This window comes from Neltuma alba, unplaced genomic scaffold (assembly GCF_004799145.2).
Source record: "Neltuma alba isolate B1F8T4 unplaced genomic scaffold, ASM479914v2 tig00011842_pilon, whole genome shotgun sequence".
NCBI lineage: Eukaryota > Viridiplantae > Streptophyta > Magnoliopsida > Fabales > Fabaceae > Neltuma > Neltuma alba.
In genome coordinates, this window is record NW_021636448.1 from 131118 (window position 1) to 148482 (window position 17365).

Genomic DNA, 17365 nt, shown 5'->3' on the forward strand with positions numbered 1-17365 from the left:
ACACTACTAGAAAAAGGACTTTTAACATCGCAAAATAACGACGGTTAAGCAGAAAAATGACGTGGAAAAAAAGGCGGTGGCATTTTTGTAAATAAGTTGAAGAGGGCCTACATTTTCCACGACGGTTTTTAAGAAAACCACCGTGGAAAGTGTGTTCTCTTTACCTTCTTCTTTGACTTTTCGTCACTTTCTTTCTCATTTCTTCAGTGCGCTGTGGTCCCCCTCTGCCCCACCACCGAAAATCTGCCATTACTGGCCATTCCCGCCACTATCCCACCGTTTAAACTCCTCCATTGAGCTTGTGGAGCCTTGCCGCCGTCCGTCGCCATCCGTCGCGGTTTGAACGCCTCCCATTTCGTGTCATTCTTGCTCAGTCGTGGTCCCCTCTGTCCCACCACCGAAAACCGGTCATACCCCCCACTATCCCACTGTTTAAACTCCTGCATTGAGCTTGTGGTGTGTTGCCGCCATCCGCCGCCGTTCGAACACCCTCACTTCGCGTTTGAATCTTCTCTACTCTGTGAGTATCCTCTTCTTTCATTCTTTTCAATTTTTCTTGGTTTGTTGAATGTTTTGGCCATGAAAATCTGTTATATATGAAATGGGTTTGTTAGTTTTACATTGTGGTTGGCTTGTATTGTTCATTTTGCATTTTTTATGTGGTTGAACCGTTGATTGGTGTTGATTGGTAGGCATTGGATGTGAGAAAATCTTAATTCGTTCTTATATACTGTATTAGAAACATGTTTAAATGTTTGGAGTTGATTAGTTGTGAAGTTTTTAAATTTTTTTATAATTTTTTGATATTTATTTCAAATTTTTGGTAATTTTTTTGTAATAAATATAAGAATTTAGTAATAAATAATCTGTTTGTTATTTTGTGTTTTTTTTCTTCGTTATGAATTTTGATTGATAGTAAAGTGTTGTTTAAATAATCTGTAGAATAATGGATTGTAGTTGGATGAAAGCTAAGAGAATTAGCAAGGAATATGAGGATGGGGTTGAAAAGTTTCTTGAGTTTGCTCAGAGAAATGCCCCTAGTAAAAGAGATGGATTGTACTATTGTCCTTGTGTCAAATGTTTAAACAATAGTTGACGGAGTATTTCTGAGATAAAAGAGCATCTTATCTGTGATGGGATAAATTTGAGGTATACAAATTGGATATGACATGGAGAAATTAGAAAGACTACACTGTCTACAAATGAGAAGGTTGTGAATGAAGACTTTGGTGATAGAATTTCGGATATGTTTCGTGATATAAGGTCTGAATCCTCTACACAGTTCTCCTCCACCTTTGAAACTTTATGTAGTGATGCAGAGACACCTTTATACCCGGGGTGCAAAGATGATTACACAAGATTGACAACCGTATTGAAACTGATGAATTTGAAGGCAAGAAATGGTTGGACCGATGCTAGTTTTACGGAATTGCTTGAATTGCTGAGTGATATTCTTACCAAAGGGAATTCACTTCCGAAACGAATGTATGAGGCAAAAAGATTTTGTGTCCGATGGGTTTGGAATATGAGAAGATACATGCGTGTCCTAATGACTGCATATTATTCAGAAATGATTATGAAGGGTTGAATAAGTGCCCTAAATGTGGGACTTCAAGATACAAAATGAAGAAAGATAATGGTGATTATAATGAGATGATCAAAGGTTCTCCTTTGAAGGTTCTGTGGTATCTTCCAATAATACCACGATTTAAGCGTCTATTTGCTAATGCCACAGATGCAAAGAACTTGAGATGGTATTTTGATGAGAAAATATGTGATGAAAAGCTTCATCACCCGGTAGATTCTCCTCAATGGAAAACAATAGATCAAAAATTTCTTCAATTTGGTGGCGAGCCAAGAAACCTTCGGCTAGGGCTTTGTACGGATGGAATTAACCCATATGGTAATCTTAGTAGCACACACAGTGCTTGGCCAGTGCTCCTCGTAATTTACAACTTGCCTCCTTGGTTATGTATGAAAAGAAAGTATATCATGTTATCTTTGATGATCTCGGGGCCAAAACAATCGGGAAACAATATCGATGTGTATTTGGCACCTTTGATCGAGGATCTGAAGAAATTATGGGAGGAAGGTGTTGATGTGTTTGATGCATATAAACAAGAGACCTTCAATTTACGTGCCATGACCTTCAACATGATAAATGACTTTCCAGCATATGAAAATTTGTCAGGATACAGTGTTAAGGGGCATAAAGCATGCCCGATATGCGAAGAAGGCACCCACTATATGCAACTTAAACATGGCAGGAAGACAGTATACCTTAGTCACAGAAGGTTTCTTAGTCAGTATCACCCTTACCATAGATTGAAAAAGGCATTTAATGGCTCACAAGAATATGAAATGGCTCCAAGACCATTAACTAGAGAAGAAGTTTATCAGCAGGTGGAGGGAATTAATGTGGTCTTTGGTAAGAAGAAGAAGAAGACTGCCGGTGAGAGAAATATATGGAAAAAAAAGATCTGTCTTTTTTGATCTTCCATATTGGCAAAGTCTTGATGTGAGGCATAGTCTAGATGTGATGCATGTGGAGAAGAATCTATGTGAGAGCCTTGTTGGTACACTTTTGCATATAAGTGGAAAGACTAAAGATGGAATCAATACAAGACGACACTTAGTTGAAATTGGAATAAGAAATGTCCTTCACCTACAAGAAAGAGATGGTAAGAGGGCTTATTTACATCCAGCTGCGCACACATTATCAAAAGAAGAGAAAAGAAGTTTTTGTGGTTTTGTCAATAGTATTAAGGTGCCACAAGGTTATTCTTCTAATTTAAGCAAACTTGTTTCAATACAAGATTTGAAGATAACGGGAATGAAGTCTCATAATTGTCATGTGTTGATGCAACAATTACTTCCACTTGCTATTCGAGGCATTATGAAAACCGATGTGAGAAATACTATTACAAAACTTTGTATGTTTTTTAGTGCCATTTGCAGCAAAGTCATTGATCCTGCTGAGTTGGATGAATTAGAAAATGAAGGTTATGTGATCCTCTCTCAATTAGAAATGTATTTTCCTCCATCATTTTTTGATATTATGGTCCACTTGATAGCTCATCTTGTGCGAGAGATAAGACTTTGTGGCCCTGTGTGTTTAAGATGGATGTACCCTTTTGAGAGATACATGAAAATCCTAAAAGGGTACTCTAAGAATCCTTATCGGCCTGAGGCATCAATTGTTGAGAGATATGTAGCTGAGGAGGCAGTTGAGTTTTGTAACGCATATCTTGATAGGGTAAAGGCAATTGGTCTTCCTCAATCTCGACATGATCAGGGGAAAAGAAGCAAGGGAACACGGGGTGTCATAGTGAGGTCTATGTCAAGAGAAGTTGTAATGCAAGCACATCTATACATTTTAAACAACACGGATGAAGTTTTGCCTTACTTAAATGCTCACAAGAATATGCTGAGGAACTTGAATCCAAGAAAGAGTGATATGCAACTAGCTAATGAACATAATAAGTCATTTGCAGAGTGGTTCAAGCGAGAAGTGTTAAAAGATGGCAATCCTTCTGAGACAATACAGAGGCTAGCTGCAGGGCCTTCTTTTGAGGTTTTGTGTTGGGGTGGATATGATATAAATGGTTGTTCTTTTTACACAAAAACCCAAGACGATAAGAGTACTATGCAGAATAGTGGGGTGATGGTAGTAGCGGAAGCCATGCATTTTGCTAGTTCTAAAGACAGAAACCCAATATTGGCGGCAATGTCCTATTATGGAATAATAGAAGAGATATGGGAGGTTAGTTATACCAAGTTTAAAGTTCCCGTCTTCAAATGTAAGTGGGTTAATAGTAATACTGTGCAAGTGGATGAAGAATTTGGATTTGTTTCGGTCGATCTTGAGAGGTTTGGGTGTCACACCTTACTTATATCATACCTTAGCATTCATTTAGAACCATTCCAGACCACTTTGGATGGTCTTAAGCTTAAAAATTTCAATTTGGACATTAATTTTCGGAAAATTACTGTTCACTGTCCAGTTTTCAGATTACAGGTCCAACTTTGAAAAATCATAACTAATTCTAGAAATATCGTATGGAGGTGTTCCAAAATTCTACGGAAAGCTCTTTCAATGCTCTTTAAGGGAAAAATATTCAACTGAACTCATCCTCACTGAAAACGTACAGTTTATTGGATTAAAATTACTATTCATTTGGTAAAATCTGGACTTTCCAGATTCTGCGCCTTAACTTCGAAAATTCATATCTCATTGTATACACATCCAAATGATGTGATTTACCACTCATTTTAAAGCTTGGGATGTGCACTATAATTCTGCCAAATCTCGTGATTTAACTCATTCATTTGGTAGGTTAAATTGAAGCTTGAAACTAACTGCTCCATGACCTACGTTTTATCCCTTAATATCTCCTTACTTTAATTCTTTTTATTTCTTTGACATACATAACATGGGCTTAATCTTTCTCATTCATACTCATATACTTTTATTCATGCCATAAACATCCTAAGCATATACATTGAATTGATGGCATTCATAACATAACTTACAACATAGGAGAATTATACATTGAATAATAACATCAATCATTAGCATTAATAATTCTCCACTTCTTCTCCTTGCTTCTCATGCCCTTAGTGCCCATCATTGATTTGACCTAAATGGTTGGTTAGGGAGGGGGTGAGATTCAGGGGAATCTCAGTAGCAAACATTACCACATACATGCACAAGATGGATGCTAGTGTATGGTATATAATTTTTCATAAACTTAAGTTAACTAGTGACATGCCATCATGCTTTATGCTTGGTATAAAAATGCATGGCCATGGGAACATCTTAAAAACAGCATTTTCAGCAACAATCATCATGTCACAACATCATTCAAACAACAAATACAAACCAACACATAAGCATACCATGTCAAGCACATCAAGGGTAAGTTCACTACCTTGCACCTCAAGCTTTCCTCTTACTTTTCCTTTGACTCCCTTGACTTTCCAACCATGTGGGCATTCGGTCAACATCACTAAACATCCTCTTGGATGTTCCAAAGATCCTAAACATAACCATAATGATGACACAATCCATTAGGACCATTAGATTACATAAAGTTCAAGACTAGCTTTCTTGAACCTCAACCCTTTCACTTAGTCTTAGGGTTTTCTTTCTAGCTTTTCTAACCTAAATCTCATCATTTCCCATCCTTATGATCTATTTCCTATCAATTAGGACCACTTTAGATGGCTTTAGATTCAAGAATATCAAATCTGGAAATTTTGGTTCGCGGGTACTGTTCACGCAGAATCTCCAGAATTTTTGCTCAACTTTGAAAATTCATAATTAAATCTAGAAAACTCCAAATTGAGTGCTTCCAAGTCTCAATGAAATATAATTAAGTTAAATTTAAAGGAAAAATAGTTTCAGGAACCAATTCTACTCAGAACAGTACCAGAATTGTACGGAACTCGACAATCTCCCAAAAGTTCAACACTGTTTCCAGATTTCAAACCCTAACTTTGAAAAATCACCATAAATCGTACACATATCCAAATAAAGTGTTCTACCCATGGATATAAAGCTCATAGAGTGTACTTTAAGCATGCCAAATTTCAGAACCAGATATGAACAGTAACTAATTCGAAAAAGCCATCAAATCAGCACGTAATTCTTCCAATTTTCACATGGATCCACTTGGATCTACCATACTTTGAGGTGTTCTAACAAGATCTAACAACCAAACTCCCTTCCCCACTCATCAACCATTTCAACCAGCCATCAAAAGGGAGAGAAGACATATTTTCAACCATAAAAGAGAAAGAAACCAAGGCGAGAACACATCTAGAGCCAAGAACTCACCTTGAACCTTGATTGTATGACCAAAGTTGATGCCTTTCTCTTGGTTTTCCCTCAAAACTCTCTCTTTTTCCCTCTCTTCATGCCTTGCACGAAATTGCCATCTGATTTAGGGGAGAGATGAGCTCATTAATGTGTTCAAAATATCCCACCAACCATCATTAATGTTATGCCAAGTGTCATTAGCCTACTTAATCTTAATCCTCTCTCTTAATTAACTTAAATCATAATGTAATTAAATTCCAAAGTCAAGATCCTCTCCATTGGTAGCTTGACACTTGGAAAGCTTTAATTACCATCCATTAAAGGCTTGACAAGTGGCGACTTGTGGCCCAAGTAAAGTGCAAGACTCTGATTAATACTTTATCGGTGCACTTTTACTCCAGCTTTCTTTATGGCCTTTCAGAGCTCAGAAAATTATTCTGTCTGCTTTATAAATTCCCTTTAATTCTAGAGAATATCTATGAATTTTCTTAGGCCATAACACTTCCTTTAAACCTTGCATAAAAATTTATTTACCAAAATGCCCTTTTATCGGCAAAACCAGCTTTTTAATTTATTAAAGCCACTCCACTGGTCTTTTGGTTGCGGGACTAATTTTATAAATTAGTACAACCTTTCAACCATTTAACCTCATTTTTGTATACATTTTTGAGGTCTCTTGCTATTTTAAATAATTACCTCACATGGTATACTTTTTACCGGTAATAACCTTATAAATTCTGTTGAAGCTGCCTCAGGGGTATTTTCATCTTTTCTCTTCATAGAAGAGCCTTAGAATATTATTTCCCATTTTCTAGGATTTTCTTGGAATTCTCTTCGTACTCTTCCATTTTTACCCCTGTTGGTCATAACTTTCGGAATTTACAGTTTAGTCCCTGCTTGGACTTAACTTCATATAATCCTCTCTTTGAGGCTTCTAACTCAACCTTTGGCCTACATCTAGTCTCTTTTCTCTTTTTGGGCCTTCGAGACTTTACTGGAGCCTCTAACTTTATTACACTTTAGCCCCTTAAAACTTTTACTTTGCAGTTTAGTCCCTGAAACTACTTTGACTTCCTTTCTCATCTTTGGGACTTCTGCTCACAGGGATCTGGTAACCTATTTAATTTAGGCTATTTCTGGAACTTCTAGGCCTAAAAGTCTGGATGTTACATTGGGTATGGAGACGAGCCATTTATTTTGGCAAGTCAAGCAAAACAAGTGTTCTTTGTTCCCAATCTAGCAAAAAAGAAATTGTCTATCGTGCTTCAAGGTAAAAGGCAAGGAGTTGGTGGAGATGATGGTGACTTAGAGCTTAATCTTGATGAAACCCCGCCTTTCACAGCTACTCGACCTAAAGCAGTTGAATTAGATTTGGTAGATGATGACTATGCTGTTAGAGATTATCATTGTGAAGGAATTTGGGAGGATAATCGTTGTAAGCCTTAAATGAATTATTTGATTTTTTTTTGGCTAAATATACTTAATAATATAATATTTTATATTGACTTGATATTTCTTATTCTTACATTTATTAATTTGTTGTTCTTTAAATAGGAAATGGACGGATCTGGTGAACAGGGTTCTGGTAACGACAGCTCTTTTACTAGCTGGAGAAAGGGTAGAGGGCCAACCCATATGAGGCATTTAGCTTTACGTGATGAGAGCACACAGCCTATGAGGATTATAGTGGAGTTTGATGATGATATGAAGCATATAGGAAAGGCTGGGGCTCAATTTACTAGTTATGTGGGTTATCTCGCACGCAGTAAGATTAGCATTGACATTCCTAGCTGGAAGAATGTGGATAAAAATTTGAAGAAAAACCTTTGGGAGGATATATTGGAATATTGTGCATTGTTTTCTCTACTTGTTTCAATTATAGTTGCTTATTTACTTTATAACTCTATGCTATTATTGTATTGCAGCTGACATTTGATATTCCTGCTACTAAGCAAATGAGAGACTGTCTGTTGAAGCAAATTGATGAACGGTGGAGGGATTTTAAGACCACGCTTACAAAACATTATATTTGTGAGAAAAGAAAGGGTGAGCATCCTAAGGAACGATATTCATTTATTAGTGAAGAGGCATGAGAGAGTTTTATGAAGCAACGTGAAGACCCTGCATTTCAGGTTTGGTTTCTTCAAACTTAATTTTTAATCAAGTCATATTTTATTTAACTAAACTAATTTTGTCGATTTGGTTTCATTGTCATAGGCATTGAGTCAGAAGAACAAAAAAATATCTGAGCAGAATGTATACCCACATACCATGTCTCGTGTAGGGTATGGTGGGTTGGAAAGAAGGATGATGGAGGAACGACTGAAGAATGCACAGATGGCTACTGCTTCAGATCCTACTGGCTACATGCCACCTATTGATCGTCCTTCTCGCCAAGAAAAATGGAAGGCAGTGAGGATTAAAAAGGGTCAATACATTACTCCACAGTCTGCTGCTATTGCTGAGAGGATTGTAAGTAATATTTCAGAATTATGCTTCATTGATTGTTTTTTTCAATTATCTTAAATTGAATTTGTTGCTTTAATGTTACAGGATACACTTGAGGAGCAATTATCTCAAGGTACATTCATCCCTCAAGGATGGATGGATATCTTGGCCACTGCTATTGGAAAGGCTGACCATCCCGGAAGAGTCAGAGGGACCCCTAAAGGGATTCGTATTAAAGAATTTTTTGGCTCTGCTTCACGAAGAAGCACTAGATCATCCTCCGCTAACATGGTATCTAAAGAGGAGCTCGACCAACGACTACAAGAAGAAACAGAGAGAGTTTGAGCTGAACTAAGTCAATAACACGTGGCAGAGATGCAAAAGATACGTGACGAATTCGATGCCAAGTTTCAATAGACTCTGATGATGATGGGTAGAGCAGATTCCAAATGCCCCGAGTATCTGAACCTTCCCAGGTAATAATCACACATCTTTTTAAATCTTCTAAAGATTCATTTGATCCATTTAAACTTATTTAATGTTTCTTAACTGATTTCATATTATGTTTCAGGGTTCACCTGTGATAAAAAGCGGAAAGGGCAGTAATAATCAGATACAGCCACTGACAATGTCTGACCCTGACCCTAGCCCTGACCTTGTCAAAGACAATGGGATGCCGTGTTCTCTCTATGTGGATTATAAAAATTCACTTGTTCATGTTGCTAGTGGTCGAGCATTCATGGGTACAACGATTCACGGCAATAAAATTCCGAGCAATCAAGCAAGGGTGACAGTGGAGAGAATTGTTCGTGGTCAGGGTACACCAGTGCCCAATCCTACTGATGAGGTTCGACTCTTGGCCCAAGCTAAAGGACATTTCATTTTGTGGCCAAAAAGACTTATTGTAAAGCCAATGGTGAAGAAGATGGCAGCCAAGAAGGCCACAACGAGCGCATCATCAGATCCTGTACTCTTACCTCTTCCTGGTGATGTTGCGCTTATGTATTCCAGTTTGGAGGTTCTTCATTCCATGGTGCCAAACATGGATGAGCCTGTGACTTTCAAGATGCCGTTGGGGGTTGTGGGTTCAGATATAACATACGACTTCACCATTGACAAGAGGGACCTCGTTCAGTTCCTCAACTTTGAGGAGCTTGATATAGCCTTCATGTAGCTCGCTATTTTGTAAGTTACAATATCATTTTCTTATTACATATTATACTTCATGCATGTCCTAATGTTTTTTACTTGAACAACAGGCACTTTAATCAAATCTGTCGAAACGGAGGACTTAAAGGAACATATGGCTTTATGTGTCCTCAAAGGGTGCAGAAAGAATTTAATACTGTGGAAGCAAGGTCAATCTACATTATGACCACAATGACTCAGACCAGAAAGCTAATATATTTTGCACCTTACATGGAAGGGTAAATGTATTATTGTATTTGAGATATACAAGTTGTATGTGTCGAGTTATAATTAACATGGTTTGCCTTTTGCAGTTATCATTGGACTCTAATTGTTTGTGCCCCTTTTGACAACAAAGTTTATTGGTTCAATTCACTCTGTGGAAGTCCATCCGAAGAAACCAAAGATGTCATCGACACGTTAGTTTTTATTTATATATTTATTACTTGTGAAGTTTATACAAGCATGCTCTAATATCATTTTCTCTTATAATGTTGATAGGGCTTTTCATACTTTTAATGTTGTGGCGATTAAACAAAATAGACAAGCACCAACATGGATTCTTTCAAAGGTATATGTTGTTTTGAACTAACTTTTAAACATTTTTAGATGAATTAAAGTTAATGTTTATAATCAATAATATCTAATATTTAATTTTATATCTTATTTTTTTAGTACCGTTGTCAATAAGAACATGTTGAGTGTGGATATTATGTCATCCACTACATGAATGACATAATTAAGACAGGAATGACTGAGAAATTAGACGAGGTAAAGATGAGTTATGTTGCATGACGTTCTTCAATTCATTTCACATTTTTGACTAAGTTTACTATGTTATTTTTGATTACCAGATATTTCAAAATATTGCGCCATATCTCATGGATGACATTAACTTGATGAGGGACACTTTGTCAACAACATTGGTAGAAACTATTGAAATTTACCTTTCAAATAGATAGGTTATTTCTCAAAAAATTCATTGTTAGATGTTTTCTCTTGGTTCCCTCTTATATGTACATGGTCATGATTTCCATTGTACAGAGAAGTAGTTACTTCTATTTCAGAATTGTTGGGCCTAGCCAATACGTGTTCCTTGGTCTTAATTAACCACTTAGTTCTATTATATTGGCCGGTTTCCCTATTTTCGAATTGTGTAAAAGAAATTTCAATGCTGTATATATATTAACTAGCTAATTGATCTTGTTCTGTGTGATCTGCACTGCCTACATTTATTTGGAACTGTAAACTGTAGGGTAGTAAAAATGAAAATCAAGCAGAATTTTAAACAATATATATATTTTTAACGGCGGTTATATCTATAACCACCGTTAAAAGTATATTCAACGGTGGTTTATAAAAAAACCGCCGTGGAAAATTGATTTTCCACAGTGGTTAAATAGAAAACCGCCATGGAAAATCGATTTTCAACGGCGGTTTCAAACCGTCGTGTTTTCTTTACCTTTCAACGTCGCCTTTATCAACTTCGCCTTCAAAACCGCCATGAAAAGCCACTATTAACCGCCGTGAAAAGCCTTTTTTCTGGTAGTGTAAATGAATGCTAAGGTACTATATAAGTAAGGTGTGACATTTTTGGTATTAGAGCAGAGGTTCTGGCATAGGAAGAAGAGAACTATCTGTAAGAATTTAGAAAAGCCCAGTTCAGGTTAGAGCTAGTAGTGGAATACTAGCTAAGGTCCAACTAAGGTTATGGATTGGAGGTGAATGCTCTAGGGAAAATAAGTAATAAGGATCTTTAAGTGAAGTTGGGATCCTCTGTTAGAAAGGTATAGATAAAATGATGATGAGAAGTTATATGCAGAGGAAGGTAGCCACTGTGTAAAGATAAAGAGACTTCCCTCTAAAGAAAAGGGGATGATGGCTCATAAGTCAAATAAAGGTATGAGTCTAAACCCTAGAAGAAAAAGGGTCAAGTGGCAACCTAAGTTAGATACAGTTACTATAGCCTTGATACGAGGTTAAGGCAGCATGATCAAAATAATTATCTTTGATTCCTAAATAGATATAAAAAGGTCAAAAGAACTAAAGATCACTTTCTGCCGCCGGTAATCCCTGAGGATAAGGGAAAGCAAAAGTGCTAATGGCCTAGAGTTGTGAGCCAGACCCTTCCTTCATTGCTTGAAAGGAAGTAGTTGACTGATTAAACCCAATTCTTTATTGTCTTTTCATATCATTTTAAGGGTTTTTATCATAATTAGTAGCTCTTTAAGTGTTTATTGTGCTGAAATTATATTAAAGTGCCTTACCTTGAATTAGTGCATAATAGGGGCAAAATTGTCATAATTGGAGATTAATTATTATTAATTGATTTCTAGGATAATTGATGCTATATTATGTATGATTTTGCTTGTAGGTACTTTGGGAGAAATTTGGGCAAATTTAGAAATCACACTTTAGTCCCAACATTAAAGGTAGTAAAAGACCGGATTAATCGCAGAAAAGGGCCCCAGAATTCAAGAAATTACACCAAAGGCCCTAAGTAAATGAAGCTTTACGTTATGGCTGAAAAGTACCATCCGCTATGGCAGATGGACAAATCCGCCGTGGTGGATTTGTCAGAATTGCAAAAGTCACGATTTCAGCATTCTGATTCGGATCCCTAGGCTTCAACCCGACCCCAAACCACCTCTAGTAGCCAGTATAAGCTGAGTTTCAACCTAAGGAAGCCTCATTCAGTCTCTCCTCACCTCTCTTTGGCTGAATCATCCTCTCATCTCCTCCTTCCACCAATTCTTCATTACATTCCATCATATTTCCCTTTAATCCATCTATAACCTCTTCTTCCATAGAGATTCAACTGTTGCTGCTGGTTGGAGCAATGCTTGGAGTTATGGAGGGCTAGGGGTTCTTCAACTCTTGAAGATGGTTGATTGGCATGAGTTCCAAGAGCTTCAAAGGGGAGTTAGCTTCATCCATAGCTCTAGTTGTTTATTTATGAATTTCTAAGTCTTAGGATTTGTAAATTAGGGCTGAACTGTTTTGATTATGGTTGTAATCAATTCTGGATGATTATCTTGTGTATTGGATTAGTTAATGTTGAATTTGAGCTTCAATATATGTGGTTACATATATGTTTCTATGCAACTCTTTTGATACTCTCTTTCTTGCATGGTATTGTTTGATTGTTGAGTTAATCTGGGCTTGCATTAAACCAAGTGCATTAATTAATCTTAATACACACACTAAGTGAGCTTAATAGGATCTTATAAGATGGGTGGCCATTGATTAAGATCCTAGACTTGAAGGGTTCTTTAAGGTTTTTCCTTTAGAAAACTTGGTGATTTTTACTCCCCAAAATCATTTTGAACTATGATTGCCAAAGGTCCATTTTCAAGAGGTTTTATCAACTGTTTCAATACTTGTTTCCCATTCATTCCATCGTAATTTCCCAAAAATCCAAAAATGTATTTACATTGCATTTTATCTCAATTAATAGTTTTAATGAAAACCCCCAACTTTACCCTAGTCAATTTGCATTTTCATGGCATTTAGTTAACTTAGGATCAATAGTTAAGGCTCCAACAAGTGAAACGACCCGAGGTTGTGCCTATAGTACAATCCTTGGTTTTAATTTTGAATTTGACACTAAGGTGTAAGCAAGATAGGTCATATTTCATTGACTTAGTTGGGGATTACAGTGAGGCTAGGACATTGAAGTCCTTCAGGCAGTAGTTAAGGTTATGATGAATAAAGCTAAGTAAAACTAGCAGAAGTAAGAGAAAGTATGTTTTGTCATGATGTACCAAAGAAAGTGGTGGCGAATAAGAATTCTGGTCATGACGAATAGAGATGGTGACTCTCAGATGCTGAGGTGGTATCTTGGCATGACTTGATGGATATGAGGTCTCTGAGAGTAAGACTGATAGAGCTTAGAGAGAGGGTTGTAGCCACTATTTAAAAGCTATCAGATTCCCCCTCAAGAGGAAGAGCAATGATGAGTTGAATAAGATAGTTAGGGGTTGAGTCTGTACACCGCTAAGAGGGTGTAGTGGCCACCTAAGCTAGGCAAACTCTTGAAGCCTCATTAGAGATGGGCCACACTACAACAAAATGTGTTATTTACCTCCCTCGTTTATGTCTGTTTTGCAAAACAGAAGAGACTTCATGTCTGTTTTAAACAAAACAGACGTGAATTCACGTCCGTTGACCCAAAACAGACGTGAATTCACGTTTGTTTCTAAGTAAACAGACGTGAAGGGGCTTCATTTTTAAAAAAAATTTGCCCGCAGCGCAGTTCGCATCAGCTAGTTATCTATCAGATCTGCATGTACTGGCCACGCGCGATCAAAGAACTCCAGCTCGCAGCTATCTCGCACCCAACTTTCAGTTTCGATCGGTCTCTCCCTCTCATTTTCCTCTTGTCCGTGAAGTAGCCGTGAGCTATTTCAACTTGTTTCGGTCTCTCCCCCTGGTTTCAGCTCTTCAAGGCCGTAGCCGGACTCCCTCCATTGCGTCGCGCATTCTGCAGTAGCCGTGTTGTAGCAGCTCGCCGTTGAAGCCGTGAAGCTCACACGCATAGCAGCTCACTGTCGTCATCCTCTCTGTAGGCCGTTGATTCGAAGGCACGCCAGAATGGTGAAGGTAAGTTCATTCAACCGTTGCATTGTGGGTTTAGTGTGTTGTACGGTGGGTTTGAGTAGCTTGAGGAGTTTTGAATTGGTTTCTGAGGTTGCTGTTTAAATTTTTACTGAAGAATTGTGTTTAGATAGTTTTAAATTTGTATATATTGATTGGGTAGAAATTTTAATGATTTCAAGCCTTGTTAATCTTGTTAGAAAAATAATGCATACAAGGTGTTTGTTAAAATGCCTAAGAGGGATTGCATTAGATAGTTTGCTATATGTGTTGAATTTAGATTAAGGATTGGGTATACATTAAATGATTAATGAAAAAATTGCATTTAGATAAGTTAAAATTTGTTTACATTGATTGGGTAATAGATTTGAAGTTTGAAATCATTTGCTTGGAATTGGCATGATTTATGTTGTAATTGGAATGAATCAGATTCAATTGATATCATTAGTTTTGAATTTGGTTAATGTTTATTGGGACTGTGCTAAATGGAATTAATTTGTTTATAATTCCTTAGGTAGTAATAGAATGGATCATAGTTGGATGAATGCTTTGAGAACAAGTGATGAATATGAGAACGGAGTAGAACGATTTATTGAATTTGCTAAAAAGAATGCTCGTAGCAATAACGGAATGTATTTTTGTCCCTGTGTCAAGTGTTTAAATGAGAGGCGACTAAGTGTTGATGATATTAGAGATCACCTGCTTTGTGATGGTATAAATCTTCGATATACAAAATGGATATGGCATGGTGAAGTAGGAACAAGTTCAATACTCGAAGAAGAGGAAGATATGGATGATGTAAATGATAGAATGAGCGATATGATTCGTGATGTAGGGGTAGAGTTCTTTGTGCAATCACATGCAAATGATAACTTGAAGAGTGATGCAGAGATGCCTTTGTACCCTGGGTGTTCTAAGTATACACGATTGACAGCTGTATTGAAATTGTTCAGTTTAAAAGCAAATAATGGGTGGACTGACAAAAGTTTCACAGAGTTGCTTCAATTGATTAGTGATATGCTTCCAATTGATAACGTTCTTCCAAATCGTGTGTATGAAGCAAAGAAAATCTTGTCTCGGATGGGTATGGGCTATGAAAAGATACACGCTTGTCCTAATGACTGTGTATTATATACAAAAGAGTATGTTGGTCTACGTGAGTGCCCAAAATGTAAAACTTCACGATACAAGGTGAAAAAGAACATGGACTGTGCTGGTAACTATGATGGTGACGAGACAAGTAAAGGGCAACCTTTGAAGGTGTTATGGTATCTTCCGATAATACCACGATTTAAGCGCTTATTTGCTAATACAACAGAAGCGAAGAAGTTAAGATGGCATTTTGATGAGAGAATATCAGATGGAAGATATCTTCGGCACCCTGCTGATTCTCCTCAATGGCAGAAAATAGATGAAATGTTTCCGGAATTTGGTCTTGAACCAAGAAATCTTCGCCTTGGGCTTTGTACAGATGGAATCAACCCTTACGGTACTCTTAATAGCACACATAGTGCATGGCCAGTACTGTTGGTGATTTACAACCTACCTCCCTGGTTATGTATGAAGCGCAAGTACATGATGCTTTCTATGATGATTTCAGGACCGAAACAACCAGGAAACAATATCGATATCTACTTGGCACCTTTAATTGAAGATTTGAAGATGTTGTGGGAAGAAGGCGTGGATGTGTTTGATGCATACAAGCAGGAGTCCTTTAAGTTGCGTGCCATGATCTTTACAACGATAAATGACTTTCCTGCATATGGAAATCTATCAGGATACAGTGTGAAGGGGCATAAAGCATGTCCTATATGTGAAGCAGACACATACTTCCACCAACTTAAGCACGGAAGGAAGACAGTTTACCTCGGTCACAGGAGGTTTCTTGATCGGTTCCACCCATACCGGAGATTGAAAAAGGTTTTTAATGGCTCACCAGAGCATGGCATGGCTCCGAAGGCATTAACTGGAGAGGAAGTTTACCAGCGAGTTGAAAGAATCAATGTCATTTTCGGTAAGACTCAAAAAGCTGCAAGTGAGAAAAACATATGGAAGAAGAGGTCTATTTTCTTTGATCTTCCATATTGGCGCAGTCTTGATGTAAGACACAGTATCGATGTGATGCATGTGGAAAAAAATGTGTGTGATAGTCTTATCGGTACTCTTTTGCACATACCTGGAAAAACTAAAGACGGAATTAATGCAAGACTTGATCTGGCTGAAATGGGCATTCGAGAGCGCTTATATCCACAATTGAGAGAGGGTGGTAAGCGGGCTTATATGGAACCTGCGGCCCACACATTGTCTAAAGTCAAAAAAACAAGCTTGTGTCAGTGTTTGCATGACATCAAGGTGCCCCAGGGGTATTCTTCTAATGTGAAAAGGCTTGTCTCAATGCATGATTTGAAGTTAGTGGGAATGAAGTCTCATGATTATCATGTACTGATGCAACAACTATTACCCGTAGCTATTCGAGGCACAATGAGAGATGATGTGAGGAGCACTATAACTAGATTATGTATCTTCTTCAATGCTATTTGTAGCAAAGTCATTGACATAGAGAAATTGGATGAATTGGAAAATGAGGGTTATGTTATCTTGTCTCAACTAGAAATGCACTTTCCCCCAGCATTTTTTGACATCATGGTGCATTTGATCATTCATTTAGTGAGGGAGATAAGGCTTTGCGGTCCTATTTTTCTAAGATGGATGTATCCATTTGAGAGGTACATGAAAGTCTTAAAAAATTATTCTAAAAATCCTTATCGACCTGAAGCATCAATTGTTGAAAGGTATGTAGCGGAAGAGGCTATGGAATTTTGCAAAACATATCTATCTATAGCTAAGACACCATCTCGGCATGAAAACGGTACAAGTAAAGGAATCAGGGGGTTGAAGGTAAAGAGTATGGGTCGTGAAGAAGTGTTACAAGCGCACTTATACATATTGAATAATATGGAAGAAGTGCAGTCGTATTTAGATGATCACAAAAAAAGTTTAAAAGAGAAGTATCCAAAGAAAAGTGATATGCAGATAGCAAATGAGCATAACAAAACATTTATAACATGGTTCAGTGAAAAAGTTTTGAGAGAGGCCAATGTATCTGATACAATAAAATGGTTAGCTTGGGGTCCTTGTTTTGAAGTTATCACTTGGAGTGGATACGACATAAATGGATATTCCTTCTACACAAAAGCTCAAGATGACAAAAGTACTGTGCAGAATAGTGGGGTAATGGTGGTTGCTGAAGCGATGCATTTTTCGAGTTCGAAAGATAAAAACCCCAAATTGGCATCTATGGCTTATTATGGA